The following is a 22,485-nucleotide window of genomic DNA, read 5'->3' as shown; positions in this document are numbered from 1 at the left end:
GAGTACCAGTGGAAGCCCGTGTAACACATATCTAAATATTTGCAAGTTTTGAATCCAGCCAACAACAAGTTAAATTAAATGCATTCTATCATTCTGCTTGAAAAATAGACCTTCATAATGACTACAAAGCCTGGTTTGAATTCAGAATTCTCCAATTCTTAGGAATCCGAGACCAGAACCAGTACCCAGGGAGAGGGGTCCCGGACCCACAGCTCACCCCCATTGTCCTTCTATTTTAGCTGCGTCTTAAACTGTAAGGGACTTTTTGTGCATGCACATGGATGCCCCAGCCCACACATCCAACCCTGGGACACTCCACGTCAAACCACAACCCCTTCGGAGGAGAGGTCCACCCTAGAGAGGATAGACCCAAAGATGAGGCCCATCTGGGTCCTGTCAGCTGGCTTGGAGTCATTTAGGCAGAGAATTCCAGGGACCCAGAGTATGGTCTAGTTTGAGAATATGAGCTCCTGGTGGGCACATCCTCTTGCTCCCTGTAGGGAAGGGTACAGATGGAAGAGGATCAGAGAAACACCCTCGAAAGTGTGGGGCCCAGAGCAGGGCCCCTCTTACGTATGTATAGGGGTAATATTGCCAGTACCATGCAATAAGTGGCAGAGGTGATGTTTGAACTCAGGCTGTCCGGCTCCAGGGTCCAGGTGCTAAACCCCCTAAACTATCTTGCTGCTCAACAACCAAACGTGAAATCCAAGAGGTGGCTATAGATTCCTGGAATCTCACAGTGCCAGAGCAGGGAAAGAGCTAGGGAATTTAAAGATCATTGAGTCTAATCCCTGACCACTACCACCTTCACTCTCTACCCATTTTATAGATGAGGAAACTGAGGCTCAGAAAGGTTAAGTGACTTTCTCAGGAAAGTAGACAGATCCAAGACAAAAAGCCAGTCTGCTGTTCAGTGCCCACCTTCTCCACCTTTCCCTGTCCCGTGCACCAGCTTTCTAGTGAGGACTTAGACGTGTGTCCCTGGAGGGGACAGACAGCTTCCTCCATGGTATTTACAGTATGTATTCTAATGCTGAGGCGGAGATTCCTACTCCCATCTGTGTGTCATGCCGCCAGGAGCCCTTGGTGGTGTCAGCAAGTTCCAATTAGCCTTCTGAATCATATTTGTTGTCTTAAAATATTTATATCCAGCCACTTCCCACCTACTAGAATTGAATTTTAGCCTCTTCCACAGTTCCTCTCTGTCTCAAGCCCAGAGGAGAATGCTTAGCACTTGAGCTGTTCCCGACATGAGGCACTGTCACTACCAACAGTGTTTCCTAATCAGACATAAGCAGGTGAACAGTACCATTGCCATGACCCAGGCTCCACGGCCCTGCCCTTGGAGTTTTATGCCTCGGACAATGGCAAGTTTCTTCCACCAGGAGAGGCCATTCCAATTCTATGTATACTCTTCAGCTGGCTACACCTTCCTGCTTGGACTTTTGGGAGGCTCCCAGCAGATAACTGCAAGGATGCCTCGCAGGCAACCCCGTGTATTTTTATCCTTCTTGGTGGCTGAAGGAGCATCTTTCGCTGTAGGTTACCTGGACATTCTTCTAGACATGATGATCATCATCATGATCGTCATCATCATTATCTCATGTACTAATGTAAAAGGTGGAAAGGGCACAGTTTTAAAATCAGGATTTGTATGTCAGTTCTACCTTTTAATAGCTATGTGACCTCCATTCAATTGTTTAACCTCTCCAAGTTCCACTTGCAAAATAGGGTCTAACAAGGAATTTTAGGAACGATGAAATGAGCTACTCAACCTGCTCAGACCTTTCACTGAGTGCCCACTCTGTGCCAGGTATCTGGCATGTAAGTATTGCTTCCTTAATCCTTTTCATATATGTATAGTGACAGGCAGGGTATCTGGCACACAGCAGGCATGCGATTTGTGAGGTAAGACAGGGCATGTGTAAATGCCACATTTTTATTAGGTTGGTGCAAAAGTAATCATGGTTTAATGGCAAAAGGAGGAAACTGAGGCTTAGAGGAATTCCTTGACTGTCCAGACTCACCCAACAGGTAAGCAGGAGTGCCACAGCCCACACCATGACCCAGGAGGGTGAGGAGGGGAGGGCAGTCATTCTGGAGGTAGAGTGAAGGGTCAGAAAACCAGGCCAGACCCTGCTTCTTAGCTGCATAACCTTCAGCAAGCCATTTGACCTTCTGATCCTCAGTTTCCCTGTCTGTACAGTGAAGATGATCGTGTGTATCCTCTGACCCAAAGTAATATGTTTTAATTATTGGATTATAAGTCTGTCTGCTCTGATAACATGCTAACTCCCTGAGGACAGGGTTTATTTCTTAATATAAAAAACTTGATACCCAGTAACCATTTACTATACATGATCAAAATAAAATAAAATAAAAAACTGTACAAGTTAAACCCAATCACCATCATGATCCTCATTCACAATAATAGTTATAACACAATCGAATTTTGTCAAAATGCTTTTCCACCTATAATCCTGACAATGACCCTCTATCATGATTATCCCTGTTTTACAATAAGAATTCTGAGGTGTTAAGTGGGTAGAGGACTTGTTCAAGGTCATGCAGATATGGAGTGCTTGCCCTTAAGTCTGTATGATTCTAAACAGGTGGGATGACTTTCTCTTCCCTACACTGCTGTCATGTTGAATTTTTAGGCTGTGCAGAGGCTGCTTTGTGCTGGCTGCCTGTGCTCAGGGAGGTTGGGGTTGGGGCTGACATCTCACTTTTTAAATTTTCTTTCCATTTTAATAAATAATATGTCACAATTCAGGCAAGCCAGCTGAATAGTAATTTGTCAAGCCAGGAGCCCGACTTAGCTTGTTCCCACACCCGTCTTTCTACCTCCTACCTCTCTCAGTCCAGTCTTCACACATCCTGCTGAGCTCCAGATATTTCTGCCTTGGTGCTGTCACCGTTCCCCAAGAAGTGGCAAACATTAAACTTGTTGTCTTTCCCCAAAGTTTCCCACTCCGCCTATTGTGATAGGCTTTGCAGCTCACTGTGCTGGTGAGGGAAAATGATGGCCCTGAGGGTGCCTCTGAGTGTCCCAGAAGTTGGGATTCACCACATGTCTTGGCCCCAGAACAATAACATTGACCTTCTTTGCCAGTGGTCTTGGTTTTGCAGGGTGTGATAGAGTTGAACTGCAGTATTGTAAGTCAACAGCAAGAGATTCCCAATCTGGGAATAACAGATTGATATCCCAATCTGGAAATGTAATGGCTTAGGGTTGTATATAATCAATATGTTCCCTACATACTAGTGCTGCAAATCCAAGATTTCATGTATAGATCTTTTAAAAGAAGAAGTAATTCGTTATTTTAGAAAAACTCTACATATGGAAGTTCACAGGTGCTGTATTTTTCCTCCATGATCATCATCATCATCTTATCAGCTTAGTGAGCCATTTCATATCTATCCTGTCATTTGATCATCACAACAACTCTGAGAGTGAGAGTGACAAGGGCAACTTCTGGTGTACCCATTATTTGGACAGGGAAATCAAGACATAGGCAACATGCTGGGGAAACACAAGGGAGGAGGGGCTGCTTTTGAATATGGAGATCAGCAATGGCTTCTTGGTCAGAATGGCATTGGAAACAAACCTTGAAAAACAAGGAGCTTTTTAGTGTGCAGAAAAGTGAAAGCAATAATTTCAGATTTGTGGAAAAGCATGAGCAAAAAGTCAGGAGGCTTGGGAAGTTCATGGATAATCAGGTGGGACGGGCACCTAGGATGGTTTGAGAAGACAGTGGCAGATGACATGGATGGTCCCTGGAGGCTGGAGCCCAGTTACAGTGCATCTTGAATACAGCCCGCCCCTTCCCAAGGTGCTGCAGATATGGTGTCTTAGGGTAGGATCCCCAGAAGAATACTCTGAGACAAGGAATCGTGTGAAAGTGATATACTAGAAAGTATTCCCAGAGATGGCCAGGAGTGAATTGAGACCTGGAAGATGGCCAAGCCAAGGAAGGCAACCAAGTAAGGTCCCAGAGAAAGAAGCTACATAATCCCACAGGGATGTTCCCAAGACAGTGTAGACCCATGGGACTCCTAGACCAGTAACATCAGCGACCACCCTGGAGCTTGTCGGAATTGCAGAGCCTCCACTCCAGACCGGACTGTCTGAATTAGAATCTGCATCATAACAAGATCTCCCCAGGTCTAGATCAGATCTCAGAGTTGTCCCAATAAGTGGTGAGGGAGCTGTACCTCTCAGTCATGGGTTAAGGGCCGCTCCCCAGGGGAATGTAAATTCCCAGGTACTTCCAGCTTTCTGCATGGTGGGTGCAGATTCCAGCAGACGGAGGACAGGCCTTCAACAGAGAAGCTGGCCATTAAGGATGAAAGCACCAGTCCCAGAGCCATGTACAGGAAAATGGTAAAGCCTCCGGAGGGATGTGAGCAGAGCGCTGTATATAGACTCTGACCACCCAGGCAGCCCGATGGCAGCACAGACGCCTTTCCACATGCTTTACTCAGCCCAAGACCTGTGGGCACAAATCTCGCAGGCAGTCAGCTGGGAGAGGGTCCTTGGAGAAAGGGACCTACTGCAAACTAAGTCCCTAATCTCCAGATTCATCCTGGGGAAAGTTGTATCACTTCCTGACACTTATCATGTGTTAACAAAGGCTTCTAAGTCGAGTTAAGTAGGGTTTCACTGCTTCCAATGAACAGATAAAACGCCTTTGTCATTAGAACATTAACATGTAAATGGTGCCATTAAAGGACTTTCAAATCCTTAGTTCTATCGAGTAGGTTAAACATTTCCCCGAAACCCAGGGTGAACAATTCAGTTGCTTAGCAAGCTTCTGCCCTCCGGACCAGAGGTGGTGAGCAATCCTTCTTGAATAATGGCCAATTCAGGAAAAGTAAAAATATGTATGGGCAGAGGTATTTTTTCCATTCAATCCAAAAATAGCTATATTTAATCTCATGGCGGAAAAAATGTGTATTTTTCAAACAATGTATCAACTTTATTAAGAAAATGTTAATTAGAAAATTGGATACTACTTCTTAGCCTATAAAAAGTAGTAACTTAATTAACATCTGGGTACTTACGAGAAATTGCATCAGAGAGGCAGCTTTCCGATTTCTGCTCTCGAAATCAAGTCACAGACCATGTCATGGAGCTGGATCGAGTGTACGTTTGCTACAAAATAAAGAAGTCAACTTTTGCCTGACCATGGTTGCTTCTTCACAAGATTCGAATTGGTGAATGGCTGACGTTAGGAGGTGAGGGATCTTAGAGCAGCCACACCTCCTGCTCCCTGCCTGTCCAGCAGGAGATGTCAACAGTCCTTCATAAATGTCACCATTAATAGCAGATAGCAGAGCAAGCTCTGTCTTGGGTTTTGTTGTTGTTGTTGTTTGTTTCATTTTTGAGACTGAGTTTTGCTCTTCTTGCCCAGGCTGGAGTGCAATGGCATGGTCTTGGCTCACGGCAACCTCCACCTCCCAGGTTCAAGCGATTCTCCTGTCTCAGCCTCCCAAATAGCTGGGATTACAGGCACCCATCAACACACCTGGCTAATTTTTGTATTTTTAGCAGAGACATGGGGTTTCACCATGTTGGCCAGGCTGATCTTGAGCTCCTGACCTCAGGATCTTGTCTGCATTTACAGTTCCGTCTTTCATAAATGTCCAAGCACTTTTTTGAATCCATGTATAACTTCTGCCTATAATACATTTTTATTAAGAAGGAAATGGAGGGAGAGAGAGAAGAAAGAGGAAGTGGGGAAGGAGTAGAAAAGAAAAAGATCTCAGTTTTCACGGTGTAGTGAAAAATAGCTTCAGTTTAATTCTCCGACATCCAAGCCCCCTCTTCCACTGAATAATGGGGTAGATCTGATTAAGGGAGGATTGAGGAAAAGGCATGTAGCACAATTCTGGCCAATGAGATAGGAAGAGCAGTTTGCTGGATAATTCTGGGGGATTGGTTTCTGTCTTAAGAGGGAGCTTTGTGAAGTCTTCTGTCTCTCCTTCCTACCGATGTGAACAAGGAAGTTTGTAAGACGGATTGTGAGTAGCTACCCTGTAATCACATAGGGCATTAGGAAGAATCCAGCACTGTGAATAACAGGGTGTAGAGGGTCGTGGATCCTGTTGCCACCCTACTGGTGGCTATTCCTCCTCCTCCTACTCCTTCCCCTCCTCCTCCTTCTCCTCCCTCTCTTTCTCCTCCTCTTCCTCCTTCTATGCCTTCTTCTTCTTCTTTTAATGTTTTATAGCTATATTGAGGTATGATCAGCATAAAATATAAATTTTTAAATTGTGTTTAAAGTGTTTAATCTGATGAGTTGTGATAAATACATATACCTGTAAACCCATCAACACAATAAAAAAAAAAATTCCATTACTCCCCACCCAACAAAGTTTCCCCATGTCCCTTTGTAATTAATTCTTCCTTCCGTCTCCATACCAAGGAAACTACTGATCAGTTTCTGTCAGTATAGATTAACTGGCAATTTCTAGAATTTTTTACGAATGGAATCATACAATGTTGTCTCTTTCTTGTCTGACTTCTTTAACTGAGGATAATGATTTTTAGACCTCTCCATGTTGTTGCATGTTTCAGTTGTTTATTCCTTTTTATTGCTGAGACATATTTCTATTGTGTAGGTATACCATTTTTAAAAAATCTTTTAGGCTGTTGATGGAAATATGGGTTGTTTCCAGTTCGGGGCACCTACAAATAAAGCTGCTGTAAACATTCACATACAAGCCTTTGCATGAATTTATGCTTTCTTTCCCTTGGGTAAATACTTAACAAGTGGAATACATAGGTCCTTTGGTAGGTGTGCACTTAACTTTTAAAGAAATTGCCAAACTGTTTTCCAAAGTGACTGTTCCATTTTACATCCCTGCCAGCATGTGCAAAAGTTCTAAATGCTCCTCATCTTCCCTGACACTTGGGATGGTCAGTCTTTATCATTTTAGCCATTATAATGGTGCTTAGTGTAGTGGCATCTCATTGTGGTTTTAATTTGCATTTTCTTAATGACTTCTGATGTTATTCATGTAGATCAATTTCTGGACTTTCTGTTCTATTGATCTATATGTCTATATTTATAGTAATACCACAAAGTCTTGGTTATTATAGTTTACGCTAAGTTTCTTAGACAGTGTAAGTCCTTCAACATTGTTCTTTTTCAAAATTGACTATTCTAGGTCCTTCACATTCCCATATAATTTTTGGTATCAGCTTGTCAATTTCTATTTTTTAAAAGTCCTGCTGAGATTTTCATTGGGTTTCATTTAATCTATAAATCAATTTGGTAAGAACTGATGTTGTAACAATATTTAATCTTCCTGTCAATAGCATGGAATATCTCTGTATTTATATATGTGATCTTTAATTTCTCTCAGCAATGTTTTATAGTTTTTAGTGTATGACTCTTACATATATTTTGTCAAAATATATCCCTGTTTTATATTTTTAATATAATACTATTGTAAATGATTTTTTATGTTAATTACCAGTCATTTATATAGTGAACCAATTATACTGTATTGAAACACAGTTGATTTTTATTTTTTGATTGTGTATTCTTCAACCTTACTAAACACATTTATTAGTTTTGGTAACTTTTTAATAAATTCTTTTTTTTTTTTTTTTTTTGAGACGGAGTCTCGCTCTGTCGCCCAGGCTGGAGTGCAGTGGCGTGATCCCGGCTCACTGCAAGCTCCGCCTCCCGGGTTCACGCCATTCTCCTGCCTCAGCCTCCCAAGTAGCTGGGACTACAGGCGCCCGCCACCTCGCCCGGCTAGTTTTTTTGTATTTTTCAGTAGAGACGGGGTTTCACCGTGTTAGCCAGGATGGTCTCGATCTCCTGACCTCGTGATCCGCCCGTCTCGGCCTCCCAAAGTGCTGGGATTACAGGCTTGAGCCACCGCGCCTGGCCAATAAATTCTTTAGGAGCTTTTATGTAGATGATTATTTTATCTGTGAACAAAGTCAGTTTTACTTCTTCCTTTCCAGTTTATATGTCTTTTATTTGTTTTTCTTGTCTTACTGCACTGGCTAGGACCTTTGCTACAATGCCAAACACATGTGGTGAGAGCAGACACTTTGTCTCATCCTTGCCTTGCCTTGATGTTAGGGGAAGATCATTCACCCTTTCACCATTGAATATTATCCAAGTCTTCTATATCCTCACTGATTTTCTGTCTATGTATTATAAACATTGTTGAGAGAGGGGTGTCCCCAACTATAATTGTGGATTTGTCTATTTTTCATTTTAGTTTATCAGCTTTTGCTTCATGTATTTGGAAGCTCTGTTGTTAAGTGTACACAGGTTTATTATTATTATTATGCCTTTTGGTGAACTGACCTCTTTAACCTTATGAGATGAACCTCTTTCTACCTGTAATACACCTATTCTTTGCTCTGAAATCTACTTTGTCTGATATTAACAATGCCACTCCAGGTTTCTTTTTTAAGTGTTAGCATCCTTTCACTTTTATCTTTATCTTTATGCCTAATGTCAGATCTTGCCTATAGTTGGGTCTTGCATTTTTCAATACAATCTAACAGTCTCTGCCCTTAATTGGGATGTGCAGACCACTGTATCTAATGTGATTATTGATGTCGTTGGGTTTAAACCCTCCAACTTATTTGTTTTCCTTTTGGCCCATCTGGTCTTTGTTCCCCTTTCCACTTACTTGTCCTGCCTTCTTTTAGATTAATGCACTATTTTTTATGATTCCATTGTATCTCCTTTGTTGACTTCTTAGTCCCATCTCTTCGCTTTCTGTTTTAGTGATTGCTGTAGAACGGGGTTTCTCAGCTCTGGCACTATTGGTATTTTGAGCCAGATAATTCTTTGTTGGCGGGTGTGGGGGGGTTGTCCTATGTTTTGCAGAGTGTTTAGGAGCATCCTTGGCATCTACCCACTAGACGTGGGTAATACCCATCCCCACATTGTGACACATATCCCCAGGGAGCACCCCTAAAACTACAGCTCTAAGGCTTACAGCATAAATCTTTAACTTATCACATTATATTCAAGCAAATGTTATACAACTGTATGTATAGTATCAGAAACTTACAAAAGTGTACTTCCCTCTCCCACACCCCATCTTTTTTGTCATACATTTTTCTTCTACATATGCTATAAACCCCACAACACGTTGTTATTTCTACTTTTTAAAATAATCTTTTGAAGAGATTTTAAAAATAAGAAAAAATATTTTATATTTACTCACATATTCTTTATGTAAATTCAAACTTCCATCTGGTATCATTTTATTTTCTGCTTAAAGGACTTGTTTCAGTATTTCATGTGGTAATTGTTTTCTGGTGATGAATTCTGTCATCATTTGTATGTTTGAAAAAAATCTTTACTTTTGTTATTGAAATATATTTTTACCAGATATATAATTCTAGGTTAACAGTTACTTTCTTTCAGTACTTTAAAGGTATCACTCCGCTGTTTTCTGGCTTTCATTGTTTCTGAGACGTTTGCTTTCATTTTTATCTTTGTTCCTCTGCATATAATGTGTCTTTGTTTCTGGCTTCATTTAAGTTTTTCTCTTTATCACTACTTTTCAGCAATTTGGTTTTGATATGCTTTGATGTGATTTTCTACATGTTTTTTATAGTTGCAGTTCATTGATTTCTTTTTATCTATATGGGTTTAAATTTTTATCAATTTTGAAAGTCCTGGCTATAATTTCTTCAAATATTTTTCTCTCCCCTTCTTCTAGCACTCCAATCTCATGAATATTAGGTCTTTTTGTATTGTCTCACAGCTCACAGATAGTCCACTATTTTTATTTTGTCTTTTAACTCTGTGTATCATTCTGGATAGTTTTTATCACTGTGTCTTTAAGGTCACCGATCTTTTCTTTTGCAGTGCCTACTCTGCTGTTAATTCCAACCAGTGCATTTTTAAATCTGAGATATATTTTTCATCCCTAAAATTTTGCTTCGGGTCCTTTTTATGTCTTCCATTGTCTCCTTAGCATGCTCACACACACTTTTCTCTATCTTCTTGAGCAAATAATATATGATTATAGCAGCTGTTTTAATGTTCTTGACTACTAGTCTGATTATTTGTGTCATTTTGAGGTCTATTTCTGTGGATTTATTTTTTTTCCCTCATTGCGGGTCATAGTTTTCGTTCTTTCTTTCTTTTTTTTTTTTTCATCCCTGAGCATTTTTGATTGGCTATCAGGCATTATGAACGTCATGTTGTTGGATGTTATCATTTTTTTCAGTTCCTTTAAATGTTTGGGGGCCTTGTCCTGGGATGCAATTAAGTTACTTCAAAACAATTTGTGTGCTTCATTCATTTACATACTGTCTATGGCAACTTTTGCATTACTACAGAAGACTTAAACAGTTGAGACAGAAGCCATGTGGCCCATACATTCTAGTAGGTGCAAAAGTAGTTGCAGTTTTGGACTGTGAATTTTAAATCATTATAACTAGGCTCAAACACATCTTTATTAAGCAAAATGGGAACCATTACAATCAACACCTTTTTGCCAGTAAGAAATAAGCTTGTTTTTTCCTACAGTGTAAAAATCCATGCTTCAGGATTTAGCGAACTCTTGGAAAGCATCTTCTGCATCCTGCTCATTGTGGAAGCATTTTCCCTGAAATAAGTGGTCAAGTTGCTTGAAGAAGCAGTAGTTGGTTGGTGAGAGATCAGGTGAATATGGCGGATGAGGCAAAACTTCATAATCCAATCCATTTGAAGCGTTGGTTGTTCGACGTGCTGTCAGATGTTGTCGTGGAGAAGAATTGAGCCCTTTTTGTTGATCACCACCAGCTTCGGGTATTGCAGTTTTGCCACATCTCATAGACTTGCTGAGCATGCTTCTCACATGCACTGCACGTTCATTAGCAGTTCCTGGGCCAAATGTGTTGTTGATGTTGTGAGTTGTCTCTGCTGCTTTACGAACTATTTTGAGCTTAAATAAGAAATTTAAGAATTTACTTTTTGACTATCATTATTTCCATAGTCTGAAATAAATATAAAATAAACAGCAATTAATAAGTCATTAGCCAAAAAGTAAAGCGAGAAATGCCCATTACAATGATGTATAAGGCCAGGGGCGGTGGTTCACACCTGTAATCCCAGCACTTTGGGAGGCTGAGTCAGGCAGATAATTTGAGGTGAGGAATTCGAGACCAGCCTGTACAACATGGTGAAATCTCATCTCTACTAAAAATACAAAAATTAGCTAGGCATGGAGGCACATGCCTGTGATCCCAGCTACTCGATAGTCTGAGACAGGAGAATCACTTGAATCCTGGAGATGGAGGTTGCAGTGAGCCGAGATCGAGCCATTGCACTCCAGTCTGGGCAACAGAGAGAGACTCTGTCTCAAAGAAAAAAATGATGTATAACATAACCACATTTATTTAAGAATGTATCCCAAATATCAAATGGCAAATTTCAACAATGCAAAAACCGCAATTACTTTTGCACTCACCTAATAAAATATTTACTCTCTGGTCCTTCACAGAAAATGTTTGCTGACCTCTGCTTCAGATCCTTGCTTTTATGCTTTATTAGGTGGAGCCAGGACAGCCCTTGCTTATGGTGAATTTGTCACCACTTCTGAAGCAATACCCTCTGAGCACTCTACCCGAAGCCTGGAGTGTTTGTTACAAAGCTATTCCACTCTGGCTGATAAAACGCGTCATATTCCCAGCCTTGTGGGATCTAGGGGAGATTGTTCCACCTACGGTGGCTCTTTCCTCGGCCTTAGTAGTTTCCTCACATACGCAGTGATCAGTACTCCATGAAGACTGAAGGGAGACCTTCTGCAGATCTCTGTTGCTTTCCTCTTGGGTACTCTATCATGTGAATTCTAGCTTTTTGGCCTTCCTGAATGTTTTACTCTGTCACCTCAACTCAGGAAGACTCCCAGCTCAGGGTTCTCCCTCCCTCCACCACAACCCAGAACCTCTCCTGGCAATAAGGCAGGGCGATTGTAGGGCTCACCTACGATTTGTTTGTTTCTTTTCTCTTGGGGAGCATTGCCCCGTACTGCCTGTTGTCCATGTCTGGAAAACATGCCAGGTTTCTTATGTGAGCTAACAATTCTTTACCATGTATGCCAAGTCGCTTTTTCCATTATGTGTAGCCAGAAATTTCCTAACAAAAATAGTCACCCAAGAGGATGGAGTGCTGGTTTTGAGGAGAATATATCATTCTCCTGAACCCTGAACAGCATGTCATAAAGGAAATAGTAGGACAAACAAACAAGACCCAATAAAAAACTGAAAAACAACATATTGCTCTAAGAAAGGGATATTTTAAAATAGCTGAGTCTAATTCTTATGAATGCCAGTGGGCAGCATCACAGACCAGGCATGGTCAGTCTGAGTTCCATTGACGCTTCTGTTATTATTGTTGTTTTGTTTCATTTTAATAAGAGATTCCAGAGAAGGTTTCAGAGGACTAGAATTGAGTAGATCTTTCAGGCAAATTTCTCTATTTTATTAATGCTATCAAAGGAGTGATGGGGTTGATTACTCCTGAGATATTTAGAGGATGTTTTAGGTATGATGATGAATGTCTAACGAATTTAATGCATTTGCTTGTATTAAGCTGATGCTAAATTCCATATAAATCTATACTACTTACTGGGGTGATAAGTTCTGGAAGTTTAGTAATACAGGACTGTCTTTTACTGTCCTAAATTTACTGTTGAATTGGAGCAAACCCAGCGAGGTCACAGGTTTCCAGGTCACTTACTTTGGACTGGTAGGTGCTTACCCCTGAGAGCCAGGTATCCAAAGGGATGCAGGGAGATGTGTAAATAGGGCAGCAAAGGATAGAAGTGGAATTGAGGGGCTGGACCTCTAGAGAATTTTCAGGCTTCAGATGAAACCAGGTCAAAGCAGGCAACATGGCACTGCTTTGACCAGATGATCCTGAGCAGGTTCAGTAGTCACATTTGCAAAGTTTATCATGAAGGACACAGAGGACCCAGAGTTTGATACATTTGGGAGCTGACCACATGTCATGGAGAAAGTTCCATTTTAAATGTATAAGGCTTGGGGCTGGATCCTTCCCTCCCTAAGTCTCAGGTGGCAGTGTTTTCAGGGAACTCCAGGCATTCATGACTTTGTCCATTTCAGCATGACCTCTCACAGCAGTGCCTTTCTTAACTGATATGTTCCAGATGATGAGTTTTTACAGCGGCTATGTAGGAGGAGATGTTCTTCAGTGTTAACATAATGGTTGATGAAGTATTGAGCTTGCAGGCCGGACACCTTCATTCTGCTTTTATACTGTACTATCTGAGTCCCTAAATAGCCAGGTGGATTTGGGCAAGTCGCTTTAACCTCCTGAAACATTAGTTCCTCCTCTCTAAAGGAAAGGGGTTGGATTGTGTAACTCAATTGTAGTAATAGACTCCATTAATTCAGTACTATTTAATGTACCACTTGCTATAATAGACATTTCATATACAATGCTCAAATCCTCAAAATAGTCCTGTGATGTAAGTATTTTTGTTATCTTAATTTGTCTGAAGAGGAAACTGAAGCCCAGAGATGTTAAAGGATGTACCCAGATTTGCACAGCTAGGAGGTAACAGAGCCAGGACTCTGTGACATGTCTTGACTCAAAACCAGAGGCTACCTTCTACCGATAACCAATTATTATGGTGCAAAGTATGATTGAGCATATACAGTTGGAATGCAGACCTTGAAATCTCGTATAAACCACAGGGAAATAGACCAAGAGGGTGTGGTTGGTGATCCATTTCTGCTTAGTTGAAAACTGCTGATGAAAGATACAATAAATGCATCACGGATACAATAAATGCTTTTAATTTGGGTTTTACTCAACCAGATTTTGATAGAAAAGCAGATACAGTGTCTGTGTTTTTTGAGTAAATAGTTTGAAATAACATCTGCTACTGAGAACTTTGAGAGTCTCAACGGGTAAGGTAAATCCTTTTAAAATCAGCATCCTTTTTCTAAAATTTAGGGCTCTCGAATTAAGCATTCTTTTCATGCATCAGCAACTTCTAAGTCCAGCAATTAATTACTGTAATGTTAAAGGTCTTTTATGTTTATGATACAAGCTTGCATTTTGCAGGCTTATTATGAATTGTAATTTTTTCATTAACTCCCCTCATATTCATTATTTGCACTCTGTTATATCTTAGTTGGTAATTTATATAACATTTGAAAGTAATAAAACTATGTTTCATTAAAGTCACTCTATGATTCCAGCTCTTCACTGAGGTTAATAAAAACTATTTTGGCAAAAATAAAAGTTAGTTTCTGTGAGACCAATACTTTGAGAACTTGCTGTCGAGTATGAGGAATTACACTTAGGGGTAGGGCAGATAGGCTTCAAATCTTACCTTTGCTTTTTAATCCCTGTGTGGCCTTGAACATGTCAGTTTCACCTCTCCGGACCTCATTTTCTTTATCTGTAAAATGGGGAAGATGATAATAATAGCGACCTCCTGTCAATGAAAGTTGTGAACTGTTTGAATAAATGAACCAAAGAAGTAATGAAAATTCACCAGTGCACTCATGACTCCAATATGGAACATTACTCTCTCTTTAAGAAAAATCAACAGGCAACTGTCACATTGATAAGGATTTTGCTGGAAACCTGGGTGAGTTTGGGCAGGAATGAATTTACTTCTTTGGGAACAGCAGTCTACCATTGTGTACTTCACTCACGCTGTGCAGAGTGAAGAGCCTGCAACTCCTCCATTTAAATACAATGGCTCTGAAAAATACAATGACAAGGATCTCAAGGAGGTAATTTCAAAATTGCCACTGTTTTCTCCATTGCTGTCTATATTGATGTTGCCTTGTCCATTATGATAGAGAGAGAGGCTTCTTGAATCTCAAATATGTACTCAGCACAGGCAGGGAAAAGAGCGAGGTACTGAAAAAGAACAAATCAAAATTATAATGAGCTAATTATATTCTCCCTTAATTGAGACACTGATTTTCTTGATGGTGGTTCAACCCAGTCTGACATCTTCTTGCAACCTAGAGCTGGAAGGTTTCAGATCACAAAACAATAATAATGATAACAACAACAAATAGCTTTTGGTAGACCTTCTGGGTTCACACAGGCTTTCCATTTATCATCTTACTGGTTCTTTGTAAGCACCCTGGGGAGTAAGTAAGAGAGTCAGCGGCAACCCCAGCTTTCCAGGTGCTCAGATCAAAAATTTTAACATCGTCCCTGATTCTTCTTTTTTACGAAGTCCACATCCAACTTGTCAGCAAATCCTATTGGCTGTTCCTTCCAAATGTTCACTGACCACTTCTCCTCCACCCCTGCCTCCCTGCTCCAGGCTGTCACCATATCATCCCTAGATTATTCCAATAACCTTCAGACTGTCTCCCTGTTTATGCCTTCGATCCACAATAGTTCTCAAACTAGTTGTCACACTGCAGCGTTTTAAAAACAAAGCAGATTCTGTCACTCTGCAATCAAAGCCCTATATCCCTTTCCCATCTCACTTGAATTAAACATCAAAGTCACTGCAGGGTTCTACATGATCTGGCCCCAGCCAATATTACCTTCTGACTCCAGCTCCTGCCACACACTCCCTCACTCTGCTTCAAGCACACGGACCTCCTTACCCTTCCTCGAGCAGGCTGGGGGTGTGATTTTTGTTTGTTTGTTTTCTTGTGTTCACTGTTGTGCCCCTAGCTATATACTAGCTCAGTAAACATTTGCTTAACATCGTAATTTTAGAAAATAAACTGGAGCTAGATCACCTGGGTTTGCCTTCCAGATTTGCCACCTACTAATTGTGACCTAGATCAGTCTCCTCACCTACAAAATGGGAATAATGGAAGTACCCATTTCATAGGTGTTGAGAGTCAAATTGGGTGCCCCTCAAAAGGTATCTCCAAGTCCTTGTCCCTGGTACCTGTGTGTGAATGGGCTTTATTTGAAACTAAGTGCAAATGGAACGTGCTGCTGGAATTGAGTTCAGGATCTCAGCATGAGATCATCCTGGATTGAGGGTGACACCCAGCTCTAATGACTGGTGTCCCTAAGAGAAAGGAAGGGGAGATTTGAGTTGCAGGGCGGAAGGCCACATAAGCAGAGCTCAGAGTCATGCTGCCACAAGCCAAAGAATGTCAGGGGCCACCAGAAGTCGGAAGAGGTAAAGATGGACTCTCCCTAGATCCCTCAGAAGGAGTGTGGCCCTGCTGACACCCCAATTTCTGACTTCTGTGCTCAAGAACTGTGAGAGTATAAACTTCTGTTGTTTTAAGCCACCACATTTGCCATAATTTATTACTAGGATTGTTGAAAGGATTAATGATTTTTGTCTATAATAAGAAAGAGTTTTATTGTGCTTAATAAGAGTGTTATTAAAAGTGTTTATTATTATTATAAACACTTTTGTGTTTTTCTATAAGTGTTTGCTATTAGCTTTATCCTTATTTTATACCCAACAAAACAAAGTGCTGAGAGGGTAAACGACTCCTCCAAGAGCTCACAGCTGCTAAGTCGGGGGTTGAGGTCAGAACTCTGATACTGTGGTTCCAGGTCCTGCCCGCCTGCCGGACATTTTGACTACAGATGACCACTGGCTGATGGTAATCTTGGTCATCAAGTCTCTTCCAGCTCCTAGTATCCTATGAACTGGCCAAGTACTTTTCAACGAAGAGGTTTTTATTTTTCCTCAGCCAACCAAAACTCCCCAAAGATTCTCTGAATTGCCCAAGGAGATGTCAAAATGTGAAGCAGAGCACAGCCGCATGGCCCTTCGGCCTGCCACAGAGACCAGAAGGAGCAGAGCATTGAACCAACTAGACTTGCTTGGTAGGGCCACCACCTTTCCAGTGAACACATAGGTCTGAGCTGAACATGCCACAGAAGTCCAAACACACAGGCTCCGGACATGGGGGATGCACCTTAATGTCATCAGGGGTTAGGAATCTGGTCAATAGAAAGTAGCTTCAGGAAGCACGATCTCTAGATGTCAGAGAGTCCCCAAGTAGATGACAGTTCTCACAGCACAGGTTCCCAGTAAAACTTTTTTTGGTAAATCAGCATCCCCAAATCCCTGCTAAGGCCTGGTGGTGATTCCTGGACTCCCAGCAGGTGGCGGATGGTGGAAAGGTGGTGATGGTGGTGGTGGTGGAATGTAGAGTAAGGAGGGAGTTCAATGAAGCTATTCCCTCCACCCACCTCACCAGCAAAGAATGGCAGATGCTCCTCCAGGTGGGGCTGGCTTCAAAGCATTCTGGGAACAGAGGGACCCAGCTGAGGGGACAGAAGCAGCAGGAGTACAAGGCGATCCTCCTGCTTCCATGATGCCTCCTACAGGCACTGTCTGGTTACCCTAATTCAGACCATGCTCCTTCCCCTCATTGTGAGGCCTGGGATCATTCTGGTCACTAACAACATAACTAACAAATTACCTCTTTTAACTGAATGCATCTGGAATGCTTAGAGATTTCTAGTTTGAACAAGTACGTTTCTGAAAGGTGGAAGTAAATAGAACCATTGTTGGCCAAGTCCTGCTTTCAATGAGTTAAGAGTGTGGGTCAAGATCCTATAGTAAATCATTCAATAGTTTCCTGGCCATTCCTTTCCAATTGTTTTTATCCTTGGAGGATTTGAGGGGAGGTTACGTTTCTTAAAGCAAGAGTGGCTCTGCTGTTTATGTAGAGAGCCCTAAGAAGCAATCAAAGAATCTAAGAAGGAATTAGAGAGATTGCAACTACAAATGAAACGTCTCTGACGGAATCTGTAATCTATTTCTACTTTCATTCCACAAACATTTCTGCACCCCTTACTCAAGGAGGGCCACCAAATGGAAGGGAAGAACCTGTCAACAAATGATTACAAATGGATGTTACCCACAATGGTAAGTCAGGACGAAAGGATCATTTGAGCAGAGGAGCTAGCTCTGCAGCCATTTGCAGAAGCTCCATTCAACTTCTGGCCTCATCACCTATGAGTTGCAAAACCTTGTACACATCTCTTAACTTTGTGATCTCAGACTCTTCACCTGTAAAATGGCAGTAATACCTACCTATGGGGTTGTAAAGAGGATGGTTTGAGATAATGTAGGATATAGCCCAGTCCCTAGCACGTGGTAGAGATACAACAAAAGTCTGTTCCTTTCTACTAGAAAGAGTCCCCAAAAGGCTTTATATAAAGCCGGGGACATTTTAACAGGTTCTGAGGACGAACAAAAGCCTGCCAGGTAGAGTGGGATCCGTTTCAGGGATCCTTTTGACAACATTGTGCTTTCTGCCCAACTTTTCAGGAATCCATATGCCGGCTGACTGACAGTAATTTTACAAAGCCAGACGTGTCTGCATGCTTTTTCTGGATCTCTTTTTATTTATTTATTTTAATTTAACGGTTATTTTGTGGTAGTTGCAAAACGTCCTCTAACTGCCAGCCACAAATCTGCCAAAAATCTCATGGGGGTATTAAGTACGCCAAGAAACTGGAAGGATGGAAGGAGCTGGTTTCCTTCCATTAAAATGGAGTGAAGTCTTCCAGGTGGGCTGAATAGTGTTTGAGCCTAAAGAAGAGGAAGCCGAGTTTGAAGCTGCATGCATGCTCTCCTCCATCACTCCCCATTGTGATGGACAGTGTGTAATGGTTGTGCGTAAAGCCTCCAAAGTTGTGCCAGGTTGCACTGGGCACCAGGGAACCTTCAGTATCCAAGCCGCCAGTGAGCTTCCATTTCTCATGCACTTGGAATTCTGGCCAATGTGGGTTCTGGGCTGCAATGAGGAAGGAAACTTCAGCAGTGCCTTGGCTGTGCCAACCCTGGTGACGACTCTGGGCACTGCTACAGGGAGGCTGTCAGGGATGCAGGATCCCACTTGGCAGTAAGCCAGCTCATTCATGCTTATGTATGAGTGCACACACAGCTTCCCCTGCCTGCACGGGGCCCTCTTCTGTTGGGCTGTCCTTTTCAAAAACGAACATTGGAAACTGATCCTCTAGGTCGGTGGAGGGACTCAGTGGAGAGATGATGCCTATTGGCTCATGTGCCTAGAACTCAGATAGTTCTCCTGCTGCACACTGTTCTCTCTGCCTGGGTGCCCACCCCCATCTTCTCTCCTGACCTCAAGACTCAGTTCAAATGCCACTGCCCCTGTCAACTGGACTGTAAGATCCAAAGCATAGGGGCTTTATGGTTTGATTTATCATTTTGTCCCTGGTGGCTAGCACTGTGCATGGCAAATAGCAGGTGCTAAATAAATATTTGTTCACTGAATAACAAGCCAAGTCTTTACATTATCCCTAAAGAGCATGACTTCACTCCAAGTTTCACAGCTCCACATTTCATATCACACAGTTGTTTACATGTCTGTCTCTCTCTCTAAACCGGGGATTTTTTTTTTGTATGACAGTCATATTTTAATTTTTTTAACTGACAGATACAAAGTACATATATTTATCATGTACAATATGTTGTTTTGAAATAAGTACACATTGTGGAGTGGCTAAATCAAGCTAATGAACATATGTATTACCTTGCAAATTTTTTTTATGGTGAAAACACCTAAAATCTATTCTCTTAGCAATTATCAGAAATATAATACATTGCAACTAACTGCAACCTAGGGATTCTTAACCCAGGGTCCATGGATAACTTTCAGGGGAAGGTAGGAACCCCCTTGAATTGTACACAGAACACAAGCGTGTGTGTTTGTGTGTATGTACGTACATGTACACTAGGTTATTTTTTTTCTGGGAGAAAGACACTCAGTTTTGATGAAGTCTCACAGAGACCATGACCATAGTAAGGTCAGGAACTAGACTGGTCTGCAGAGGACTAGACCAGCCCCCTTCGAAACTAGGGCTCTGGCTGGCACAACACCTGGCCCACAGTAGGTGTTCAAGACATGTTATTTGAGCAAGCAAGTAAGAGAATGATTCCAGGCCCTGGACTGGGTCTCCACCATTACCAGATTCCCAGGCATTTATTCCTCCAGGAACAGCCTCCTCCACTCCCCAAGACTGAGGAGTTCAAAATCTCAGAAATGAGCACGTGAGCAGACAGTCTCCTTGTGCTTATCTCATACCGGGCTGTCAGCTGACGGGTGTCAGCTGCATCTTAGCAAGCCAGAAGCAGAATGTGGATCATATAACCCAACTTCCTCTTCCTGAATGAAGCTGAGGCACCCATCTCCAGCTCACCCCTTTCTCTCCTAGCTTTGTCCACCAATTGTGACTTGTTGTGTTTGGTGTCCCCTTTATCTTAGCCCTCCTCTCTAAGACCATTTTTCTGCCTTCTTTTGTCCAAAGCCAAGTCCAGGATTCTCAGCATCATACTTTTTCTTTCCTATTTCCTTTGCTCATTGTGAGTGCTATCTTTACTCAGTAATATAGGAGCTCCTCTTTAATGGTGGGTCTCGGGCTCCTGGAGGACCATTGACTCTATAACATGCAACATAAACTCTTCCTTGGTTTTCAATGAGTTGGATTCATTAGGCAGGTCAGAGGCCAGTGGAACACAAGGGATCCCTCTCCAAGGATAGGGGACTTCCTTTCCCCCAAGACTTGGGCAGCCATTGAAGAGCTTCCCCACACCCGAATTAGCCCCATTATTACTCTGGAGGAATTGCAGGGGAAAACAAGGTGATTATCACTGGAAACCTTATTCCACTTATGGACACAAGTTGTCCCCAGTCACCTATACCTTGAATATGGAACAAAGCCATCCAAATTCAGCATTGACCAGGTCAGATACGCGGGTGCAGGTCTTGCTGCAAATCCATCTACTATCTTCTCCCTGCCCCTGTACCTATGGGAAGAGCCTGGCTGAGGCACATGCTCACCCTTCCCTTGGTGGCCATTCTACAGTGCTTGGGGATGAGACATCCAGACCCAGGGTTCTAGGGACAGCATTAGGTCTTTGAAAGATAGTGTGTGGGCTGTGTGTCCCTGAGCCTCAGTTTCCTCACCTGTGAAATTAGGGATAAATTATCTTCCTCTGCATACTTCCCTGAATTGTCATCAAAATCAAATGGAAGAATGGTTTTAGTCCCTCATCTTCAACAATATGTGGCTTGTGCCTGTAATCCCTGCACTTTGGGAGGCCAAGGAGGAAGAATCACTTGAGCCCAGAAATTCAAGACCCCAGCCTGAGCAACATGGTGAGACCCCATCTCTGCAAAAAATTTTTAAAACTTAGTTGGGCATGGTAGTGTATGCCTCCCAGCTACTCAGGAGGCTGAGATGGGGGAATTGCTTGAACCCAGGAGTTCAAGGCTGCAGTGAGCCATGATCGTGCCACTGTACTCCAGCCTGGTCAACAGGGCAGGTGAGACCCTGTCTCAAAAAAGAAAAAAACGATTCTTTAAGCCCCTACGATGTGCCAGGCTCTGGAGGTATCAAGGGAAATGACATACACTCCTGGCCCTCAAAGATCTTGCAGTCCAGTGAGGGAGACAGACAAACAATCGATTTCAAGGCAGCATGGACAGTGTTACAGCGCTGTAGGGAAGCCTACAGGATGCTGTCTGCCCAGCCCTGAAGGGTTACAGAGTGGAGATTCTCCAAGGAGGAGTAGGGGTCTGAAGAATGAACAAACGTTCAGTAGAGAAGAGGAGATGAAGGACATTCCAGCAAGGGGAAAGAGCCTGTGCAGAGAGGCCAGGGGATAAGAACGTGGCATCTTTGTGGGGATCATCGCTTGCTGAGTGTACAGCACGAGACGCAGAGACAAAAGCAGGCACTGGGCCGTAGAGGGATGTCCAGATTAGGCTTTGCACAGAGAACAGTGGGGAGGGATGTCAAACAGAGGCACGGCAAATTCAGATTTATATTTTAGAAACGTTGATCTTGGCCACAGGGTGGAGAATACACTGGAAAAGCAAGAAGAGAGCACTGAGGTTGGTCAGGAGCCAGGTGGAGCCTCCCTGGGAAGAGATGGGAAGGTCTGAGTGGAGGGGGGAGCAGCGAGGAGGAAGAGGAGTGAGCGAATCGCACAGACAGGGGAGGCAGCAGCCAGTGGGCTTGATGAATGAATGGAAAAGCTTTTACAAACTGAGAAATGTCGCCTCTTTAATGGCAGAGACCTTCATCACTGTAAATGTGGGAACTACATTAAGTCATTTCAATCTGCCACAAGTGCCACAATACTACACATTCTGATTGGAAAAAAAAGTAGGGTATTTTTCTTATTTGTGAATTCTTTTTTTCTCTCTCTAGTCCTACACAGGAAAAAAAAAACAGTAAAATACCAATAAATGGGAATGAAGGGCTTTCAAAAATAAAGTGATGTAAACTCAGAACTATCTTTGGACATTGGGGGACACAAACTACCCACGAGATTTGCTTTTTGGAAACAGCTGCTTGGAAGAATGTGCCCTAAAGAGATAAGAAGGAGAAAAGCATCTAAGGCCAGATCAAACTTGGGGTTGAAAACTGTGCAAATAATCAATGTCAGAGAAAGAAGTTTTGCAAAAGAAAGATGCCTAATCAGTACTAATTTAATAGGCCACTTTAGCAGTGGAAGAAGAAATGTTGATAT

At 42.2% G+C, this 22,485-nt stretch overlaps 1 protein-coding gene across 2 annotated transcripts in view; it reads left to right on the top strand.

The window, feature by feature from the left end:
• The window catches only part of ASIC2 (acid sensing ion channel subunit 2), a 288,559-nt gene that overhangs the window by 100,545 nt on the left and 165,529 nt on the right, over positions 1 to 22,485 (top strand). The window lies entirely within an intron of this gene.

The sequence above is a fragment of the Chlorocebus sabaeus genome, chromosome 16 (genome assembly GCF_047675955.1).
Source record: "Chlorocebus sabaeus isolate Y175 chromosome 16, mChlSab1.0.hap1, whole genome shotgun sequence".
In the NCBI taxonomy this organism is placed as follows: domain Eukaryota; kingdom Metazoa; phylum Chordata; class Mammalia; order Primates; family Cercopithecidae; genus Chlorocebus; species Chlorocebus sabaeus.
The sequence above is the reverse complement of the archived record's forward strand: the minus strand, read 5'-3'. Positions and strand labels throughout refer to the sequence as shown.